This window comes from Rhamphochromis sp. 'chilingali' (assembly GCF_963969265.1).
Source record: "Rhamphochromis sp. 'chilingali' genome assembly, chromosome: 6".
Lineage (NCBI taxonomy): Eukaryota > Metazoa > Chordata > Actinopteri > Cichliformes > Cichlidae > Rhamphochromis > Rhamphochromis sp. 'chilingali'.
This window is the reverse complement of record NC_137933.1, coordinates 22,769,126-22,788,072: the sequence shown is the minus strand read 5'-3', so window position 1 is coordinate 22,788,072 and position 18,947 is coordinate 22,769,126. Positions and strand designations below refer to the sequence as shown.

General features: G+C 38.9%; 2 long non-coding RNA genes across 3 annotated transcripts; both read right to left on the bottom strand.

The window, feature by feature from the left end:
- Positions 1–5,612: 5,612 nt before the first annotated feature.
- On the bottom strand, positions 5,613–11,750 carry LOC308398441. The gene is made up of 3 exons (XR_013971954.1): positions 11,347–11,750; positions 11,114–11,268; positions 5,613–7,884 (listed from the first exon to the last, which is right to left on the bottom strand). It is a non-coding gene; the product is annotated as an uncharacterized lncRNA (long non-coding RNA).
- A 534-nt stretch (positions 11,751–12,284) lies between these two features.
- On the bottom strand, positions 12,285–15,894 carry LOC308398514. 2 transcript variants are annotated; one of them, XR_013971960.1, is made up of 5 exons: positions 15,851–15,894; positions 15,367–15,430; positions 14,838–14,990; positions 14,387–14,476; positions 12,285–13,799 (listed from the first exon to the last, which is right to left on the bottom strand). It is a non-coding gene; the product is annotated as an uncharacterized lncRNA (long non-coding RNA). The 2 variants fall into 2 exon arrangements; XR_013971961.1 differs by lacking the exon at positions 15,851–15,894 and having other exon boundaries at positions 15,367–15,836.
- Positions 15,895–18,947: the final 3,053 nt, after the last annotated feature.

Here is an 18,947-nt window from a genome sequence, read left to right as displayed (position 1 = left end):
TCTTTACTTCTGTTAAATCTGATTTCTTGTTTTGTTTTGTTTTTCTAAATGCTGCAGGGCTCTAAGCTTCGGTCTTTGTCCTAAGTTGCCCACCCATAATTTTTAGCTGGCTGCTCAAACACAGCAAGCAAGATCTGTCCCCTATTAAATCTCTGCTGCACATGCTAACTCCTGGCATCTCTGTCTGACTTACCTTGGTGGGGACTGTTCAGTTTTAATCAAAGTAAACACAATGGCAAATCTTACAGCTGCTCAAGAGCTTCAAGTTGTTGGCAGCAAACAGTGCCACACCTATAGAGAAGAAAAGAGCTTGTTTTATGTACTTCTCTTCTGAAGGCATAGTTACCTCCTCTTTTATCAAGCTTAACACAGCTTTTCATGGGTGTGATTGGTGTATCGGTTACAGGAAAACTTGAAGACATCTAGATGAGTCCTTGTCCTCTCCATATAAGAATGGATTCTGCTCTAGGCAAATATTATAAGATCTTCTCAGCAGAACAATTGTGAAGTATCCCTCCACCTTATCACCTAATGGGAAAGTTTGGTTTCACAAACAAAAAGATGGGATTGTGTTGCAGTATAACACACATATCATGCACTATACAGTGAGAGACTGAAATAGGATCAAAACAGCAAGAAGAAGAAACGGCAAGTTCCTCATTGTTTTGAACCCTTTAACACAAAAAACCCCACTGAAATAAAATGTTGTCTGTAAAAAAGAAATTGAAGGTTTTGAAATATATAAAGGTAAAATCCTATACCTTTATATATCGTGGCTCCAGAGTTGGCAGTTCGTCTTGTAATCGGAAGGTTGCCGGTTCGAGCCCCGGCTCGGACAGTCTCGGTAGTTGTGTCCTTGGGCAAGACACTTCACCTACCGCCTACTGGCCCGATGGCGCGATATGGCAGCCTCGCTTCTGTCAGTCTGCCCCAGGGCAGCTGTGGCTACAACTGTAGCTTGCCTCCACCAGTGTGTGAATGTGAGAGTGAACGAATAGTGGAATTGTAAAGCGCTTTGAGGGTCTCAAAAAGCGCTATATAAATGCAATCCATTATTATTATTATTATTATTATTATATGTGCATTAATAATTACATTACACAAGATTAAGTGCAGGGAATGCAGTGAACAATGTCCACTTTCATGAAATATAAGACAATGACAAGTGTTCCAATTCATTGAAGGACTTGTGAGGGACCAAACAGTTGAACGTTATAAAGTTTCGGGTGCAACTTTTAGAATGTGGATTTTATTAATAATAATAATGGATTGCATTTATATAGCGCTTTTCGGGGCCCTCAAAGTGCTTTACAATTCCACTATTCATTCACTCTCACATTCACACACTGGTGAAGGAAAGCTACAGTTGTAGCCACAGCTGCCCTGGGGCAGACTGACAGAAGCGATACTAAACCCCCAAAAAGAAAAAAAAATTGAAAATACGTAACCAGTCGACTAGATGATGATATGTACACTTGTGCTTATGGGTCACCATATAAGAGGTGGAAGGTGCTGACTCTCACTGGTTGAAATAGTTTACAAAGAGTGAGCTGTACCAAACAATGTGACTTTGCTTTTAAGGTAAAAATTTTGCTTCAGTGCTGCAGCCAAAAATGTTTCTTGAAGGTTTTTTTTTAATTTTTATTTTATGAACACTACCTTAGTAAAATGTAAAATAGCAGGCAGAAGAGAAAGCATTCATGCTGTGATTATTTGTGCTCAGATGGCCACAGATGGTTTTACCCATGGTTTGATTAGCATTTAGAAGAAACTTTCAACAGAGCCCACTCTTTCATTAGAAGGGAGGGTTAACCCAACCTCTCAGACATGTTGCATATCTTAGAGGGTGGGAGCCTCTTGTCTATTATTGCTGGGTATAACAACACATGCTAAGCCTTTCCTCACAATCGTGGAACCCAGCTGTGCTTAGATGAACTAGTGGAAACTATGCAGCTAGAAGTAGTTCATTAATAGGACAACGAGGTGTAGATTAAAACTAATTCAATGTGCTGGCAGTGTAACCAATTTGGTCTCTTCTAGTTTTGGTGTAAGTAGTTTAAACATACATGCATGTCCTAATATAAACATTTATACACACCTCTGACCAACCTCTCTCCAACTAGTTTTTTCCCCCTTGTTCAGGGGTACCTCAGGGTAGCCGTTCAGTGGATTCGAACAACCAACCTTCTGATCATGGGGCAACCACTATACCTACCCCGAACTCACTGGGGGAATAACTCAGACCAGACACCGCTTGGTGATATCAGCCTCAGATCATTTTTACTCAAGCACACTGACTGTTCTAAATCTCTGAAGGTTCAAGTCCAAATATGTTTGATGTTGTTTTCCTTAGTCATCATTACTGTCTGTTCAAGTCACAATGGAGAAAAGGATTGACTTGCCTTTAAAATTTACAAATTTTCTTAAAAGAAAAACAACTTGTATTTGGGCTGTCTGGAAAGACGTTTTCATAGTGTCTACTAATCATGATACCATGTGAAGGGAACCTCCATTAACTCTCCTTCTCATGTACACACAGGTAATGCCATCACTCTTTCATGTAACTTCCCAACATACCTTTATTTTCTTTGTTTTTGGTCTCACATTTTCTCCCTTTTCCTCTTTAGCTGGCCTCAACGTCAAGCTCCTAGGTCCATAATGGCAAATGGTTTTAGCACCTGTATTTAAAATATCTTTGTTCTTATCACTCAAAGAAGCCAAGTTGGTTTAATCATGCAAATTTTAATTAAGAGAAAAATCTTTTTTAGGCATGCCCAAAATTGGGCAACACCTCCAGGGAGCAATTTAGGCACCTATGCAGCACCTTCTATTTAATGAATAGTGCAAGAGCCATAACTTTGATGTCAATGGTCACTGTAGCATAAAATGTATAAAATGTATGTACATGTATACAATCACTTGTTAAATCTGACAACAACTGCTTATAAAGTTTGTTTGTGACTTTGTTTAAAAAGCATTTTTACTACCCACAGGTTATATTCCTACTTGGCATGCACAAAGCCACATGACATTATAACTTCTCAGTCCTGAGCACCGTTGTTTCAGACCAGGGCTGGACTGGTCAGACACAATGGCACTTTCAAGCTCCAAGTTTTCACGACTTCATCCACAGTTAACTTTTTCTGCAAGTTGCCTGAGGGCACAGTGAATGTAGGGGCTGATCACAGAAAGAGATTTGACTGGGCACTCCAATGTCAGTAATGAGAATGAACAAATAAGCTGCCGCCCGTTCTTGTACAGCTGGTGCACAGCTCCATCGGCCGAAAAGTGCGGCAACCTACTGGGAAAATGCACAATATGCCAGATTACTAGTCCAGCCCTGTCTCTGTCTCGTCAGATCAGAGGGCAGAACAAATGAGTGAATCTGGATATCCCATCCAATCAGACAACTGATATTTTGAGAAATGTCGAATAAAAAAAAAAACAGAAAAAAAACCCCACACACATTGTACATATTTCAAGATTGAGCCTCTATAGAGAAAAAAAAGTCACATGATGACTTAAAGTATAAATAAATAAAAAAGAAGAAAGGGAGCTTCAGTGTGAATAAAATTTCAAAGTGTCTTCTTCATCTCTGTTCCTAACACAACTCTTTCCCAGGTGAGTTTTATGTTGGACACTTTCCAAATATAGAGAAGTCAGACTTGCAGACCTAATTACAGCCTAGGAGCAACAGAGCTACATTTTGGCTTTCCCCATTTTTGGTCACTCAGCAAAAAAACTGCAGAGATGGTGCTGATCAAAGACGCATCATCAACAATCTCATGTCCAGACTCTGAAGTAAGGATTCTGCTAGCACTCTGCTCTCACTCAGCAGTTTAAACACAGATGTGGAAAGAGCAATTTTCTTAATTTTTTTTTCAATGGATTTTGTATTTTATTTTTTGTTTGACTATAGAAATAAAAGGAATTAGAAATGTACTCATCAGAGGAAGAAAATAATATGACTTAGAAATAAAGTTTCATCCATGAAAGCCAAAGAAATGCATAGAGACCACTAGCCATTCAGAAAAAATAAAACATCCACTCAAATGAGGAATTTGTGCTGGATCAATATGTGAAGGCAGGAGAGCCCTCTTAACACTCAAGTGCAAACCTCCATAATACGATAAAAGGTGGGGCCTATTTTGAGGTGAAAAAAGGGTGTTGCCATGGAAATCAGTCATCCAGGACCAGTCATGGGAAAGCCAGTCTATAAGTTCAAATTTTATTTGCCACATGCAGGTTGCCCTGCAGTGAAATAAACCCGCCCCCCGACCTTACACACACAACACAGACATCACATGGGGATACAAGTCAGAGAACGGTTGCATTACAGAAAAACCACTGAAATGTACACTACAATGGGAAAAGTACAAGAGGAAAAAAAGAGACCTCTACTCATGCTGAGCTACAGGAGGACAGCATGAGAACAGGAAACAAAAAAACTCCTCTGCACAGAAAGCACATAAATGTCCACAGTACAACATTATAGAGCACGTGACCAGCAACAAGGTTGGGTAGGGGATAAGGAGTAATCCCAGGCAACACAGCAGCCATCCTGCCACTGCGCCGACTCTCCAGCGCAGGCCCAGACCCGCCTCGTGTTCCCAAAGGAAAGGCAAAAACGAAACTTCAGTAACAAAAACTTTTACATTCACTTTGCCTTCATGGTTTCTTTATGATAGTGGGGTTTTTGTCTCACACCAGAATGTTACATTTGTATGAGATTCCAAAGGATTTCAGCTTTCATCAAGAGTATTTTGGAAGTAAAACCATATGGAGGGTGACTAATGTCTGTGGGTTCACTGACATTTTACTCACATTACTGACACATTTACTGACATTATACTGTTACTAAAAATCTAGTGGTATTCATATTAGTGCTGGAAGGAAGTGCATCAACTTTGGTGGGGACAATAAAGGCTGTAATATCACAGCAGAGCAACGCAAAAAGCGAAATGCTAACATTCACAGACCGCATAAAGGAAATCATAGCAGGGTTGGTTTTTTTGGGGGTTTTTTTTTCCTTTTTAAATTGCTTGTGTCTTTGTTTTTGTTTTTTTTTTAAATTGTTAAACTTTGGGTTGGATAAACCAAGAAATAAACCATGTGACTTCATTTTTTGATTAACTGATGAAAAATTGTGGCCCTGATTTGTTATGGGACAGAAAAAACGATGAAATGGTAAGTGGACAGAATGATCAGTTAGCACAGATACAAAGTAACTGTCAGTATGCAGTAAGACACATTTTAGGTTGGCTTTTGAGATGTCAGTGAACATCTTTCACTCATCATACTCACGACCCATTGAACCCCAGAGACCGTCAACATCAACACAACATTAACCCCTTAAACGTATTACTGTTGTTGTGTCCTGAAATCCACACTTCTAGGTATAAGTTAACATGTAGCGCTTGTGCCGATTTGTGCAGTTGTCTTATGGGCCATTATGCTCACTGTGTTGTAGGTGTCGCTTGGCAATTTTGATGTCACATCATGTGTTGCGCATGTCTTTGGTACACTTCAGCCGGTCATGCACATCTTCGTTTTTGTAACCTTGAACCGTGGACGCTGTAAGTCGGTTGAACATACGAGTGTATGATAGTGTCGGTTTTTATCGCCATTTTAATTATATTCCAGTACAGAAGCTCAGAGACATACAGACATATAAAGGGAGATGTTGGAACAGTTTGAAAACTTGAAAGTTTGAGGAGAACAACACTGCAAAAGAACTTTGCAGAAGAATACTAAAAAAGTCTTGGCCCCCAGGTTTGACTTTTTATTCTCCTATGTAAGAGCTTATGTCACAATATTTTCTAAGTGGTGACACTTGTTGTTCAGGAGAATACTACAGTAGCTTCCTGTGCCTTAACAACGGGTATAAATGCAAGCGACTGTAAGGCGAGGTTGTGGAGGCAAGCGAAGTGACCATTGCGGCAGACATACTGGGGCCTTTCCCCTGGGAGCTGTGTGGTCATCTGCAACCTTTTATGACCTTTTCAGGTTTAGGCAACACAGGAACAGAAGATGACTGAGGCTCTCCTGGGAGCTGCATTGCCAGTCTCCCTCTGGAATTCCTCTTTTCCCTGGGGAGTTTGGAGGGGGGAAAGCCGGGGTATGTCTAATCTGGTGAAGTGACCTGAACAGCCACTTCCAGTCCTGGCAACAAAGACTTTCAGACACCCAGCCCTGCCAGCTTTTCTAACCTTAACCACTTTTCTCTATTACCTAACTCCATATATTTTTTGAAAACAATGGACTGACCTGTGTGGCTCCCAGGAGAGCCACACAATTGCCTAAATCTAACCAGGGAATTTTTAAAGGGTTACGAATAGGCATGCTGGACTCCAACTAAAAGTACTTTTGAGCTTGCTCCAACACATCAACAGTCAGACATTTTGTTAGATACTTTCTATACCAATGAGTGACACACAGTTGGGGGTCTCTAACAGTGAAATGTACTGCCCTGTGCGTTAGCGCATCAGTGACCCTCTGCAACAAATAGTGATCAATGGATCCGATTGCAAACCTAATCTTAATAGCCTTTTTTTGTAATTTATGTTAGGGTGAGGTTAACTGCCATTATGCAGAACACATTTTAGCCTGGCTTTTGAGCTGTTAATGAACAGCCTACACTTATCTGCATCATACTTACAACCCATTGCAGCCAAAAGACCTTCAACATCAACACAACAGATAAAGTGATCGTCCATTTCAAAGAATGGAATAAGATCCTTCTCACGATGCTTATAAAAAGGAAATTTGGTTCCTGGATCCAGGAGGTTAATCTCACTGTGCCTAGACTCAAGTAGCTCAGCTGATTCCCTTGGCAGATACAAATCTCATACTAAGTTATTCAGCTCTGGGTGTGTGAATAACAGGGAAACAAATTAGCTACTAGAAGATTGATCTTCAAAGTTCTTATCACTAGAATGTTGTGCATCTGGAGACAACACACCATTACACTCTTCTCTGTCATTAAACAAGCCAGTACAAATGGAAGGTTTCATATGTTCATGTGTTTAGTTTTGTTACGATATCCAGAAAGATTGACTAGATAGAAGTAGCAGTCATCAAAGTGATTCTGTGGCTCCATCCATACTACTGAAAAATCAAAACCCAAGCTTTTTTTTCTTCATGTTAGTCGACGCTCTGAGGTTTTGGACACACACCCGCCAGAATGAATGAGGTGTCCATGGCTTGTCTCAGTCACCCAATTTCATACCAAAATAAGCAAAGCAAATTCTTTGTCTAATCAAGCAAGCTTGCATTTGGAAATTATCTTCCTGATAGTCTCACAGATACTGATACCTGTCACCTGACACTGTTACCTGGTAAAGATGATAAAAGCTTGTGGAAATAATAAATATCCAAATGCAGTTTACTGTAAAAAGAAATACTGCAAAGAACTTATGTGGGTAAAATCACTTAGTCATGAGACTGTTTTGACTGGTTTTTGAACAGATAACTATGTGATTCACTGGCTGTTACTGAACATTGAAAGTATTTTAACCATAACAAAGTGTAGTCATCTCTAATCCTTCTGAGCTGAATCTCACCGTGAAATCCAAACATCGCAACCCCCATGCCAGCCACCAAATAACACTGAAGTGGTCCATGGTTGAGTCTTTTTAAGGACTTACAGAGAAACAATGTGCACTATTGCTTCTGCATGTTTTGAATGTTATGCAACTCAAGCCACTGAATTAGATTTTCACCCTGACTTATAAACCTATAAAGAAACAAGGCTTTATTTTGAAGGGTGTTGTGCCGTGTTGCAGTCAACAGCCAACTTTGACACACTGTGTTGTTGCCTCGTCTCTTGTTTCACATTGTAGGGCAACACTGTTTCTTCTTCCTCCTCTTCTTCAGTGAGAAAATCTAAAAAAAGATGAGATGCTCCTTGTCAAACATAAATTAAAAAAAAATAATAATAATACAGCTGTGCAAATGTTCTTAAGGGACTCGGCTCTTCATTTGATTTAGGATTGCTGCTTTTAAAATGAGCCGCTCTTTTCTCATTTTATTCCACATATGTCACCATATACGGTGCCCTGACACTCTACCCTGAAAAAGAGCAGATGGTTGGAGTTAAATAAAGTATAATGTTCCATGTTCACATCACTCTGTCTCAATTATATTAAATTAGAAGCCACCAGAGCTTATCCTCACCGAGCTGTTAAAAATAAGAGCTACCCATAATCCAGTTACATGTGCAATACACTTGTGAATCTGTCGCTTGTGTTGAAAATAGAGTTATTTTGATTTGGCTCTTCTTGAGATTTTTCAAGTAGCAGTTGTCATTTCATTTTGTACAGCTGTGCTGCTTGAGCTATACGACCACCTCCAATTTGTTTCAAAAATCTTGTCAGACGTTCCTAGGATAACTGCTTGTTTTTGTTGTTTGATAAAATCCAAGCAGGTTGTCTTGTCTAAAATCTGCTGCCTTTTTTAGACTGAGTAACATTAAAATGTTGCCTGGAAGTGGTTGCCATAACGCAAAATGCTTTTTCCCCCAGCTAAACAAGAGCATCTGCCAAATCAATTCAATCTAGTGAAATGTAACACTTCGAGAATATCACATTTGCTTAATTTGACCATACAAATCTGGTGGCGTCTAAGGGCCACTAATAAAAGGGACGGGGTGTGAACTCAGTGACTGAAGTGACGCTGTTGCTGGAGACAATAACCATTTGAGGATTTATAGCATGTGATCCTATTACAATGGCACTGGTATTGTTGTTAAGACGTTAGTTAACATCTTTGAGAATGCACAAACCTTCCTAGATTGAGTAACTGCGAGGTATTCTTGTATCTAGGAGCTACTGTAACACTCATGCTGTTGGTATTAATTTCAGACTTGGGTTGAGCTTTTGATGAAAGTTATATTCATAAAGTTTGGCTTGGCCACAAAGAACAAAACCCACAGGTTCTTGCGACAGACAAAGTAAATGATAGTGAGGAAGAGATTAACAACCTTTGTCCTTGTTTATCTGTGAAATTCAAGTACAACATTCAAAAGAAAATCGCTTATATCAATAGAACTATTGAAAGTTGGCTGCAGCTCAGGAGGTTGGTCGTTATATCCCTGCCTGCCCCAGTCTGTCTTTTGGGCAAGGTCCCAATGTGTTAACTGAAGTGTAAATGAGACATGTTGCATAAAGTGATGTATAAGAACCAGTCCATTTTACCATATATTATTTCATTTGAAATCATGAGTATCTCTGGATCCTAATACAAATCAAACATCTAACAGTCTATTCAGTAAAGATTAGCCAGGAAGCTAATAACTTTGAGTACTTAATAATTTCTCACAACTTATAATGGTGTATGGGAAATTAACATTACAGGTCAATCAGTTTCCCCACTTGTTAAACTGTGAAGATTTTTTAATCTTTTTGCTGTGCACTACTGCCAGCATGTGGTGAGAAGAGGCGATAGACTCTCTGCTAAAGAAATACACTAAATGGACAAAAGTACTGGGCCACTAATACTTTATACCTACAGGAGTGCAACTCTGAATCCATAGGTAGTAATATGGTCCTGGGCCTACTTTTACGGCTTCCACTTTTCTGAGGAAGCTTTCAGCAAGATTTTGGTCTGTGTCTGTGATTTTGTCTATTCATCCAGGAGAGCATTTTGAGGTGCCTTGTAATCTCTGCTCCAATTCATCCCAACGGTGTTTGATGAGGTTGAGGTCAGGGCTCTGCACAGACCAGTCGGTTTCTTTCACACTAAACTCACCCACCCATGCCTTTATGGACTTTCCTTTGTATACTGAGGCACAGTCGTGCTGGTCTTTTAGTAAACATACACATTAGCTAATTCGGATCCTTGTATTTTGTTTTGTGAGTTAGAATAGCTATTGACAAGTTGTATCCACACAGTGTTTCCCAGATAGTACAGAATCCCATCAAGATCAAGCCTACAGATGTTGTTTCACATCATCTTATCGATGGGAAGTTTGTCTTCAATGAGCAAAGATGACTGAGTATATCTGGTAGCTCTAATGTCACACTACAAACTCACACCTACATATAAAACTCTCCAGAACCCTACAAGAAACAATTTTGTGTAGATACATACATCATTTTTATCTGTTTAGCCTCCTTCTGTTTTGACTTATCTTCCTAAAAAACTGCTGGGGTTTATTTTATGAACTCTTTTATGAACAGAATGCCACAGGCAAGGTATGCATCTTACCAAAATCCTTATTATTGCACATATCTACAACATAATAGACTGCCCCAACTACATGATCGGCTCTTCCTGTGCATACATTCTGTAGACAAATCTGCTTTGTTGAATTTCTGAAAATAGAATGGAGCAGTGGCTGAAAACGGTGCTGTAGTTCATCTTTATTGCTGATAGTTCATTGGTTATCTGTCCTTGTTCCCCTCTGCTCTAAGTGCTCCAAATGAAAGAAAAGATCAATACAAAGTGCTACAAGTTAAAAATAAAACATGGGCCATTCATCACACCGAGAAGCTACTGGTTGTGTTTTATGAATCACTGGAGCAAAGAGGTGGAGAACATTGTATCTTTCATTGTCTCTACTCTCAATAGTCAGGTGAGTAAAAACGGCTCTTTTCAGCTGATAATTACCAGGCTGTTATAGGAAATTCTCTCTCTGCTTGCAGTTCCTGTGGTTATACTTTATACTGCGTTATTTTATTAGACACAGAAAGACTTATGTTATTTATTATATATTTCTATATACATATAAGTAGGGATGGGTATTGATAAGATTTTCACGATTCCAATTCCATTTTCGATTCGATTCTTTATCGATTCTCTTATCGATTCTTTTTAAAAAAGGAGAACACCAAGTTCGATTAGCTTAGAACTTTGTTTTATATCTTCTCTTTGAACAAGATAGAAATTTACAAGTAACATGGCCTTACAAACCCAGCAGTGAGATCTTAAGAGATCCAGCCTACGGCTCTTCAATGGGGTGTCACAGGGTCCCCAGGAAAAAAAATTGTAAATGTAAAATAATAAAATAAATATTCTTCTGTAGCAATAACAAAGTATAACATAAATTATTCTGTAGCAATTACACAAGAATATCCAGTAATGCCCCTGCCTACAATTAAACACATTCACTTACCGAAAATCGGGGGCATCTGCTGTGGCAGCCTTTTACCACAAACTTAGTCTCTGCTCGGTGACATTCGTCTATCCGGCCTGAAAGGAGACGCTAACGGTAGACTGCAGCGAGAACTGCCAGCATCTGAGCCAGACTCTCTCTCTCATCATGGTCACCTAAATGCACAGTAATGGCAGGTTTTGTAATAAGACAGATCGCGCTAACATAATATGCACTGTTAGTTGATTATTTACCTGCCGCATTAAAGGAAGAGGACGTGCAAACGTTACCGCTGCTGCTGGGTTGAGATTCACGAGTCTGGAGCGGAATTAAAAACACGACATTCATTTAAGGTCATCGCGTGTTTTGTGAGCAAATGCTTTTGCATATTCGCAGTGTTTCCTCCCTTAAATGAAGTATCTACTTTGCAAGTACTGCAAGTTGCCCTGTTGTCATCCGTTCTCATAAAGTATAACCAAACTTTTGAGCGTTTGAGCCGCTTTCGCGCCGTGTTTCCTGCCAGGTAAATGACGCTCCGCAACGTGGTGACGTCATTCGGGGCGACTGGAATCGATAAGGGAATCGTTTGCAAAAATGGCAAACAATTCCAAGGAATTGAAACAGTGGGAACCGGTTCTCAACAAGAACCGGTTTTCGATACCCATCCCTACATATGAGCCACTTTATTAGGGTCACCGCATCAGAATAAGAGTTATCTAAGTGACTACTTCAGAAATGGCTCATCTTCTGGGATTTTCCGACACAACCATTTCTAGGATTTACAAATACTTGCCCAAAAAAAGAGAAAAAAAAAATCCAGTGAGCAGCAGTTCTCTGATGGTAAACGTCATTGATACCAGACATAGAATGGCCAGCCTGCTTCAAGCTAACAGGAAAGCAACAGTAAATAATAGTCAAATAATCACTCATTAGGTAGGATTTGCAGAAGAGCGTCTATTAATGAGCCACGTGATCATTCAGAGACGCTCTGAGGCTTTATCAGATGGAAGAAAACCAACATCTGTTAGCAGGTGATTTTGACAGCTGCTCATCTGCTGAAGCTGATATCTAAGAATTTGGTCTACACTGACAACATTTGAAAGTGATATTTTCTTTTCTGCTACTCATGACTTTATTTCAACAAATCACATCAATATCAGGAGTACACTGAAAAAAATATGTTGTTGGATTTACTTAATTCAATGGTGGACATTTGTTGCACACAGATGTTTTGCTTTGGCAGCAACTTAAACAATTGAGTTAAATTAACACAATTTATTCATGTTCAATAAACCTGTGCAATTTGTGTTGATAAAATGTGACTTAAACATGTTTTGATGAAGTAATTTGAGCTCTTGAAATATTTTAATCCTTCACAATTTTCTCACTTTATCCCAACACCATTCAATAACTTTTACCCAATACTACTTGGTCACTTAAATACTACATGTTATCTTCAAATTACATTTTGCTATTATATTCTAGTATCAAATACACAATTTTCAAATGGAGGCCTTATAACAGATTATATTGTCCTCTTCCAAGATGGTTGCTGGCATCCACCAGTAACCTTTCAAAACAAAATGTCTAATTTCACTGCATTGACAGTAGGTAAAGAATTAAACTGACATTACTCCACTACTGAATCTATATAAATCAACAGTTAAATAATGTCAGTTCTTCCGTGTTCTCTGGAATCAATCACAGCAAAGAAATTAGACTCTTTCTTTTGAAAAATGTTGGGAAAGAACAAATCAAAACATTCTATTTAAGGCCTCTGACGTCAAGATTCAGTTAAACAACAATTATAACTAAACAATTTGAGATAATGTTAGTTTCCATTAACATTAAATTAGGTTACTGAATTGGCAAACACCTTCCTATTAACATTACCCATTTTACCCCAATAACTAAAGAAATTAGCACTTGCAGGTCAAAACCTTTATTCAAGAGATGCAAAAATAACATTGATACAGTGACTGTCAAAAATTACAGCACTGATCATACTGTGACATCTTGGTTCAAAACAGCACACTTAGAAATATTCAACGTTCCTTACTTCAACTGAATGAAACTGAAAATACCATTTCACACGGCCCATATGGGATATTTAGACTGCATAACTGTTCATGCTACATCTCTTCACTAGTAAAAGAAAGAAAAAATACAAAGAGAAATTTAAAAATGCTGCCAAACAGAGAACTTGTACAGAGTAAAAGGAAAAACAAACAACAACAACAACAACAAAAAAACGGCTCGTCCTCATGGCAGTTGCAGTGTATATAAAAATGAACCCTGCGATCTGTTCCTGGAATTGAGCTTCAAAAATGCAGCAGAACAAGTGTGAGATTTAAATGTCTTCTCACCTAGAGCTGGTCACCTCACATGCATAACAGTGAGCTTTCATTGCAGAAGCAGTTTTGTCTTAGTTGTGAACTTTTCTTGAGAGCTGAGTTGCTTCCAACTCCATTACCACCCTTTGAATCACCTCAAAAGTGTAGCAGAGTTGTGATGGGTAACTCCTATTGAAGGAATAAAAAAGGTCCAAACAGCATGGCTACTGCAAAGGTCACGTTATCCAGATCTTGAAGAACTACTATACCCTCGATGATGATGCCAACATCAGAAAAGTCATTGCCTGGTGCATCCTCTGGAGACAGATGTTCATTGTGGTTTTCTCAATCTGTGCAGTGGCCTCAGTCAAGTCCTGGTTAAACACAAAACATTTTTTTAAGATTCCCTTTTAAACTCATCTCTTTTGAATCTACCAGTTCTAATGTTAGAGTAATTTAAACCAATGCAAGCAACATAGTAAATAGCTATAGCCAAAGAGTGGCCTGCCATGCTGCCATTCATGGTCTAACAGAGTTTCTAAGAGAGAGTGAAAAACATAATAATTTCAAATGCTTTACATTAGTTTTTGTTAGAAAGACACCGGCCCATCAGAAATCCAGGTTTTGTCACTCAGAAGATGTTAGAATTTAGACTTTCAGCCCCACAATTTGGTTAGCTGTTGGTCTTTTTTTTTTTTTTCAAACAAAAGCTAATGTAAATATTGGTGGGATTTTCCTTTGTTCACTAGAATGACAAATTTAAAGTTTTTTCACACTGATGTGACCCCTAATACAGGGGTGGGGCCTCAAGGGCCGGCGGCCGAGTTCACTACCAGGCCTCATGTGAACTTCAAATTATTAAAGAGGACTACTGGTCCTAACCAGTCCAATGAGGATCAAGTGGATAACTAAATGCATTTTTAAATGTTGCAAAGCCACAATCTACTCATAAAACACTCACCATGAACTCCTGCACCAAGATGTTGCAATTGTCTTTCACACAGATGCGGAGCACTTTGATGAGGGACTCCCTTCGAGCATTAATGTCATCCTAAAGTATTATAACAAAGAAAACAGAGATTTGTGAACTTTTCAGTAGCACAGAAGAAAATGATCCCAGACAAAAACTTAAACCAGTCAACATGCAACACCAGCATCTACAAAGCAATATCAAAAGTTCCTGTTTGACATCAACTTTATGGATATATAGTTTCCAGAACATTTATTTTTTTAAAAAGATCAATTTTTCTCAGTGGGCCAGTAAATGCATGACGAAAATTATGGCATCCTTTCGGTGGAATCAGTACTCACAGGTAATAGTTGACTGTTTCAATGGATGCAGCATAAAAATCTTTTACTGACCTAATGCAATACATATACACTTTGTAGTTAAAGAATTTTAAAGTTCTTACTGTCATTATGGCAGCTACATCCTTTAGCTTTGTGCCCTGTTCCCCCGATCACTTTGCAAACACTTTCAGCAGACTGTCAGAGAGAAACTCAGCTCCGTCAGAAACCTTGACTGTAAAGGCATGGTTGGGATGCACTGGAATGCTGCATTTCATCTGAAATGACATAAAATTATTTTGAAATAACAGCAGGCACTGTGCTTGGTTAATAATCAGTAATGTTTTGTTGAATAAAAACTGTGTTTCCAGATCTTATGGGATTAAAAAAATCCAAAGATGTTTATTTCTGATTTGCAACCCAAGAACCCACAAGTTACAACCTCATTTTAGTTCAAGTGTGCATTAATGTGAGTCCAGTAATCACCTTTCTGACAATACATACAGGTATAAGTTAAACCTATGGCAGATTTTGGATTTCTCAGTTGTATTAATAGGGTGGTCTATTTGAGTATGCATGCACCTAATAATTATAAAAAACCTATTATAATTAAGTTACAGAAACCTTAAGCGAAAATAGAATATACTTTCTTACCATAACACCTTGAACCCACAATCCATCAGCTGACTCCTGGTGAAATGCAGAATAGATGTGGTCTCTCAATGTGCATCAACAAAAACAAAAACAAAAACAAAAGGACAGCAGGTGAGGGCAGGAGGGGTAGGGATGTAAGCTAGCATAATACCGCTGATGATATTAGCTAAAGCTGTTCAATGTCCAAAATCTCACTAACACCACGGTGCAGTAAATACACAATGTAACTGAAGAGTCAGTTGACAAATCTATTCACACAGAAAACCAAATTATGTTATGAGTGCCTCGCAATTAGGTTTAATGTGATATTACGGCTCTTGTGCCAAAGACAAATTCAAATGAAAAAGCGCCAATTCTTTGACAACAGATAAAACAGCAAATAAGCTAACGGCTCTTTTTTAGCATGTTACATGGCGACACTCTAGACGTTTAACTACATTTGGCTGAAATATGGTAAATATTAATTCAAAAAATCAAGACATACCAAAAAACGTAGAGTTGGCTGCTCGACTTGCCTGAGATGGATGCATTTTTTAAACCACGATCCAAAGCCCGCGAGATGAAATCACGCGTGGTTTCACGAGATTTAACGTTGCTATCTTATTGACTTACTTCACCTGAACATGATATGAACAATTTAATACACCCTTTCTGCATATCATGTCGTTTTTACACTATATAGTTACATTTATCTTTAAAACATGAGGCAATTGTGTTAAATACATGCAAGATGCTTACATAAATCCAAGAGATGGCCAGTCCCTTTTTTTCAGTGTAGGGCTGCCACGATTAGTCGACTAGTCACGATTACGTCGACTATCAAAATCGTCGACGACTGATTTAATAGTCGACGTGTCGTTTGAAGCTTTGTAAGATCCTGAAAGACGCAGGAATAAGTAGCAGGATTTAAGAGTGTAATAACAGACTGAAACAGAAGATGGCAGCACTGCATGTACAAGGATGCCAACTGCCGTTAAACCCCGAAGAGGAAGAAGCTGTGTCCCAGAATTCATAGCGCGGCCCAGCTCAGTTTCCAACAATGGTGGCAGCTAGTTGGTTTTACTCTTATTATTCTTTCTGGGTCACAAAATAAATGTTTAACATATTTTCAGGCGAGAATGTAGCTGTGTAAACCTCAAATATCTGCTCAGTTTATCAAGACACCACATATTTTCAAAAGTGCTCCGACGTTTTCAGAGACGTCTGTTACCCACTAGCTCGATAGCTAGCCGGAGGCTAGGCTAGGCTAACTAGAGCCGTGAGAACACCGGACTCCCGGCAAATCGTTTTCAAACCGACCGCCGTCTTTCGCTACTCAGGTTAAATATATATATAAGTCACTTAGATAACTTCAAAATGTTATTGTTTGGCTTTTTTTAGTATTTTATTTGTTCCTGAGTAAATCGGTTTGGCTGAGATTAAAGTTTTTACACAGCTGAATAAACGTCAAGCAGACAGCTGATTATCAGAAGTGTGAGATGCTCAAGAATTTACTCCGGTGTCCTGTTATATTTTAGATAGCAAGGAGTTTATTAAACCACAACAATCTGCAGATTTCATTAAAATTTAATAAACTATCATCTTGTCTTTATTTTTAGTTAGCACATACCTTATTAAAGCTGTAAGCTAATGATAGTTATATAAGAGCAGATGCTGCTGGTGCAATAAGCTGTATGTCCAATGGATGATGATCTGATTAGTCGACTAATCGCAAAAATAATCGGTGACTAGTCGACTATCAAAATAATCGTTTGTGGCAGCCCTAATCAGGAGACATGCGTCTGTCTTAAAAGGAACCCCGGCTATTAAGACATGTTTGCGCTAAAATATGTACTGTGCTTTCAATAATATATATGTGTGGTATTAAAATACGCCAAATGTTTTCCTTTTAAGCACATTTTATATAAAACCGATTTACCATTAGGTCGCCATTGTTATTTACTTTTAAATGCACTCTGGGTAGTGACGTCATACGGTTGCGCCGCATGGAGTTCACAGTTAGCAGCGCACTGGAAATGGCTTCTGTTCAACTTTTCCAGTTTGAACCAGAGCAAACCGAGAGAGAGGATGAAAATAGTCAACCAGTACTTAGTTTACATGAAGATGAAAACAATCCGTCATACGAGGACATGAGAATGAGGGAAAACTACTGGTGTCTATGCGGCTACTGGTTGCCAATGGCATGAGAGCGTTTGTTGTTCTAATTTGCTATGACCTCAGAGCGCGTCGCAAATAAAACTAATAGGCTATAAAGAGTAATATGAACTTATTTAGAACTTACCTGAATGAAAATGTACGGAGCACACCAACAGATATCTGGGGATGGTAGAAAACTGGATATCAGCTCGTCTCACAGCTGCTATCCAATCTAGACGCCTTCTTTTGGTAACATCCGATACATGAGCTCGCTCACGTTGCTTCCAGGAGGGGAACGAATAAAAAGAGAGCCCATTTTCCAGCTTATTCCCTTCCCGGTTGTGCTATCTAACATTACAACCGTTGGTGGGGGCCGAGCAAGATGGCGACGTGAAGAGGAGTGTTTTTTCGAGCTCTCAGCACTAGGGGCGGGTTTTTATAATCGATTCATCGATTAAAATCGATTCTGGCTTGGATAACGTAAAATCGATTCATTAAAATCCTGAATCGATTTTTTAATATAAATTTATTTTGTCCAAAATGCCAGAATCTCTGGTGACATCTCACAAAATTTCAAGAACCACCAAACAGTTAAGACAGTAAATGAGAGCAGGAACACGGATTCTGCACATAGGCTTAAACACACAGCGCAACCCGCGGATCAGAATCAGTTAGATGTCGCCTTTCTCACAGTCGGGGCTGAAAGCCGACAGCTCGCTGATTCTGATCTGTCGGCGGGTCCGCGTTTTGTGTTCACGCCCTTTATGCGCCGATTCTAAAGCTGTTAGTTTGATCTCTCTCCAAACAATATTGACCAAACCAGCAGCAAAAGAAGATCCAAACGCTTCACATAAAATCGTCATGAATTTACTCTGACTTTTACTGTTTTGCTTCCACCGCGATGCACAGCTCTCTCTCTCTCTCTCTCTCTCTCCCCCCCTCTCTCTCTCTCTCTGTACTTCAAGAACAGTTTCCCTTTCTTCATTATTCGCTTGCTTGTTACGCACAAGTCTACTGTTGTTTACAGCGCTGTCGGCCGCTGTTTTTTTCCCTTTTACATTCTTCCGAAAAGAAAACCTCATTTCTGCTGTTCAATACTGAACAAATTTAAACTTTTTAAAATTATTCAAAATGCAAAACGTTTAACGTGTCTCTAATAAAACTGCTGTAACTTCAGAGGTGATGTTCATATGTTGATTAATGGTTTTCTTTCGTTTTTGATGTACTGCAGAATATTTTTATAAATCCCAGGCCAGGAAATCCTTCATGTTTTTCTGTGTTTTATCTTCAGCTACTTTGACACAAAGGCATCTGCTGTGATGCTTACACCTGTGATAAAGTCTTGCGTGTGTCAGCTTCCTTTTTATTGATACAAAAATATGTAAATGTACTGATCTGAATTATAATATTTCTGACTGTCAAAATTTCCCAGATTTAAATCGAAT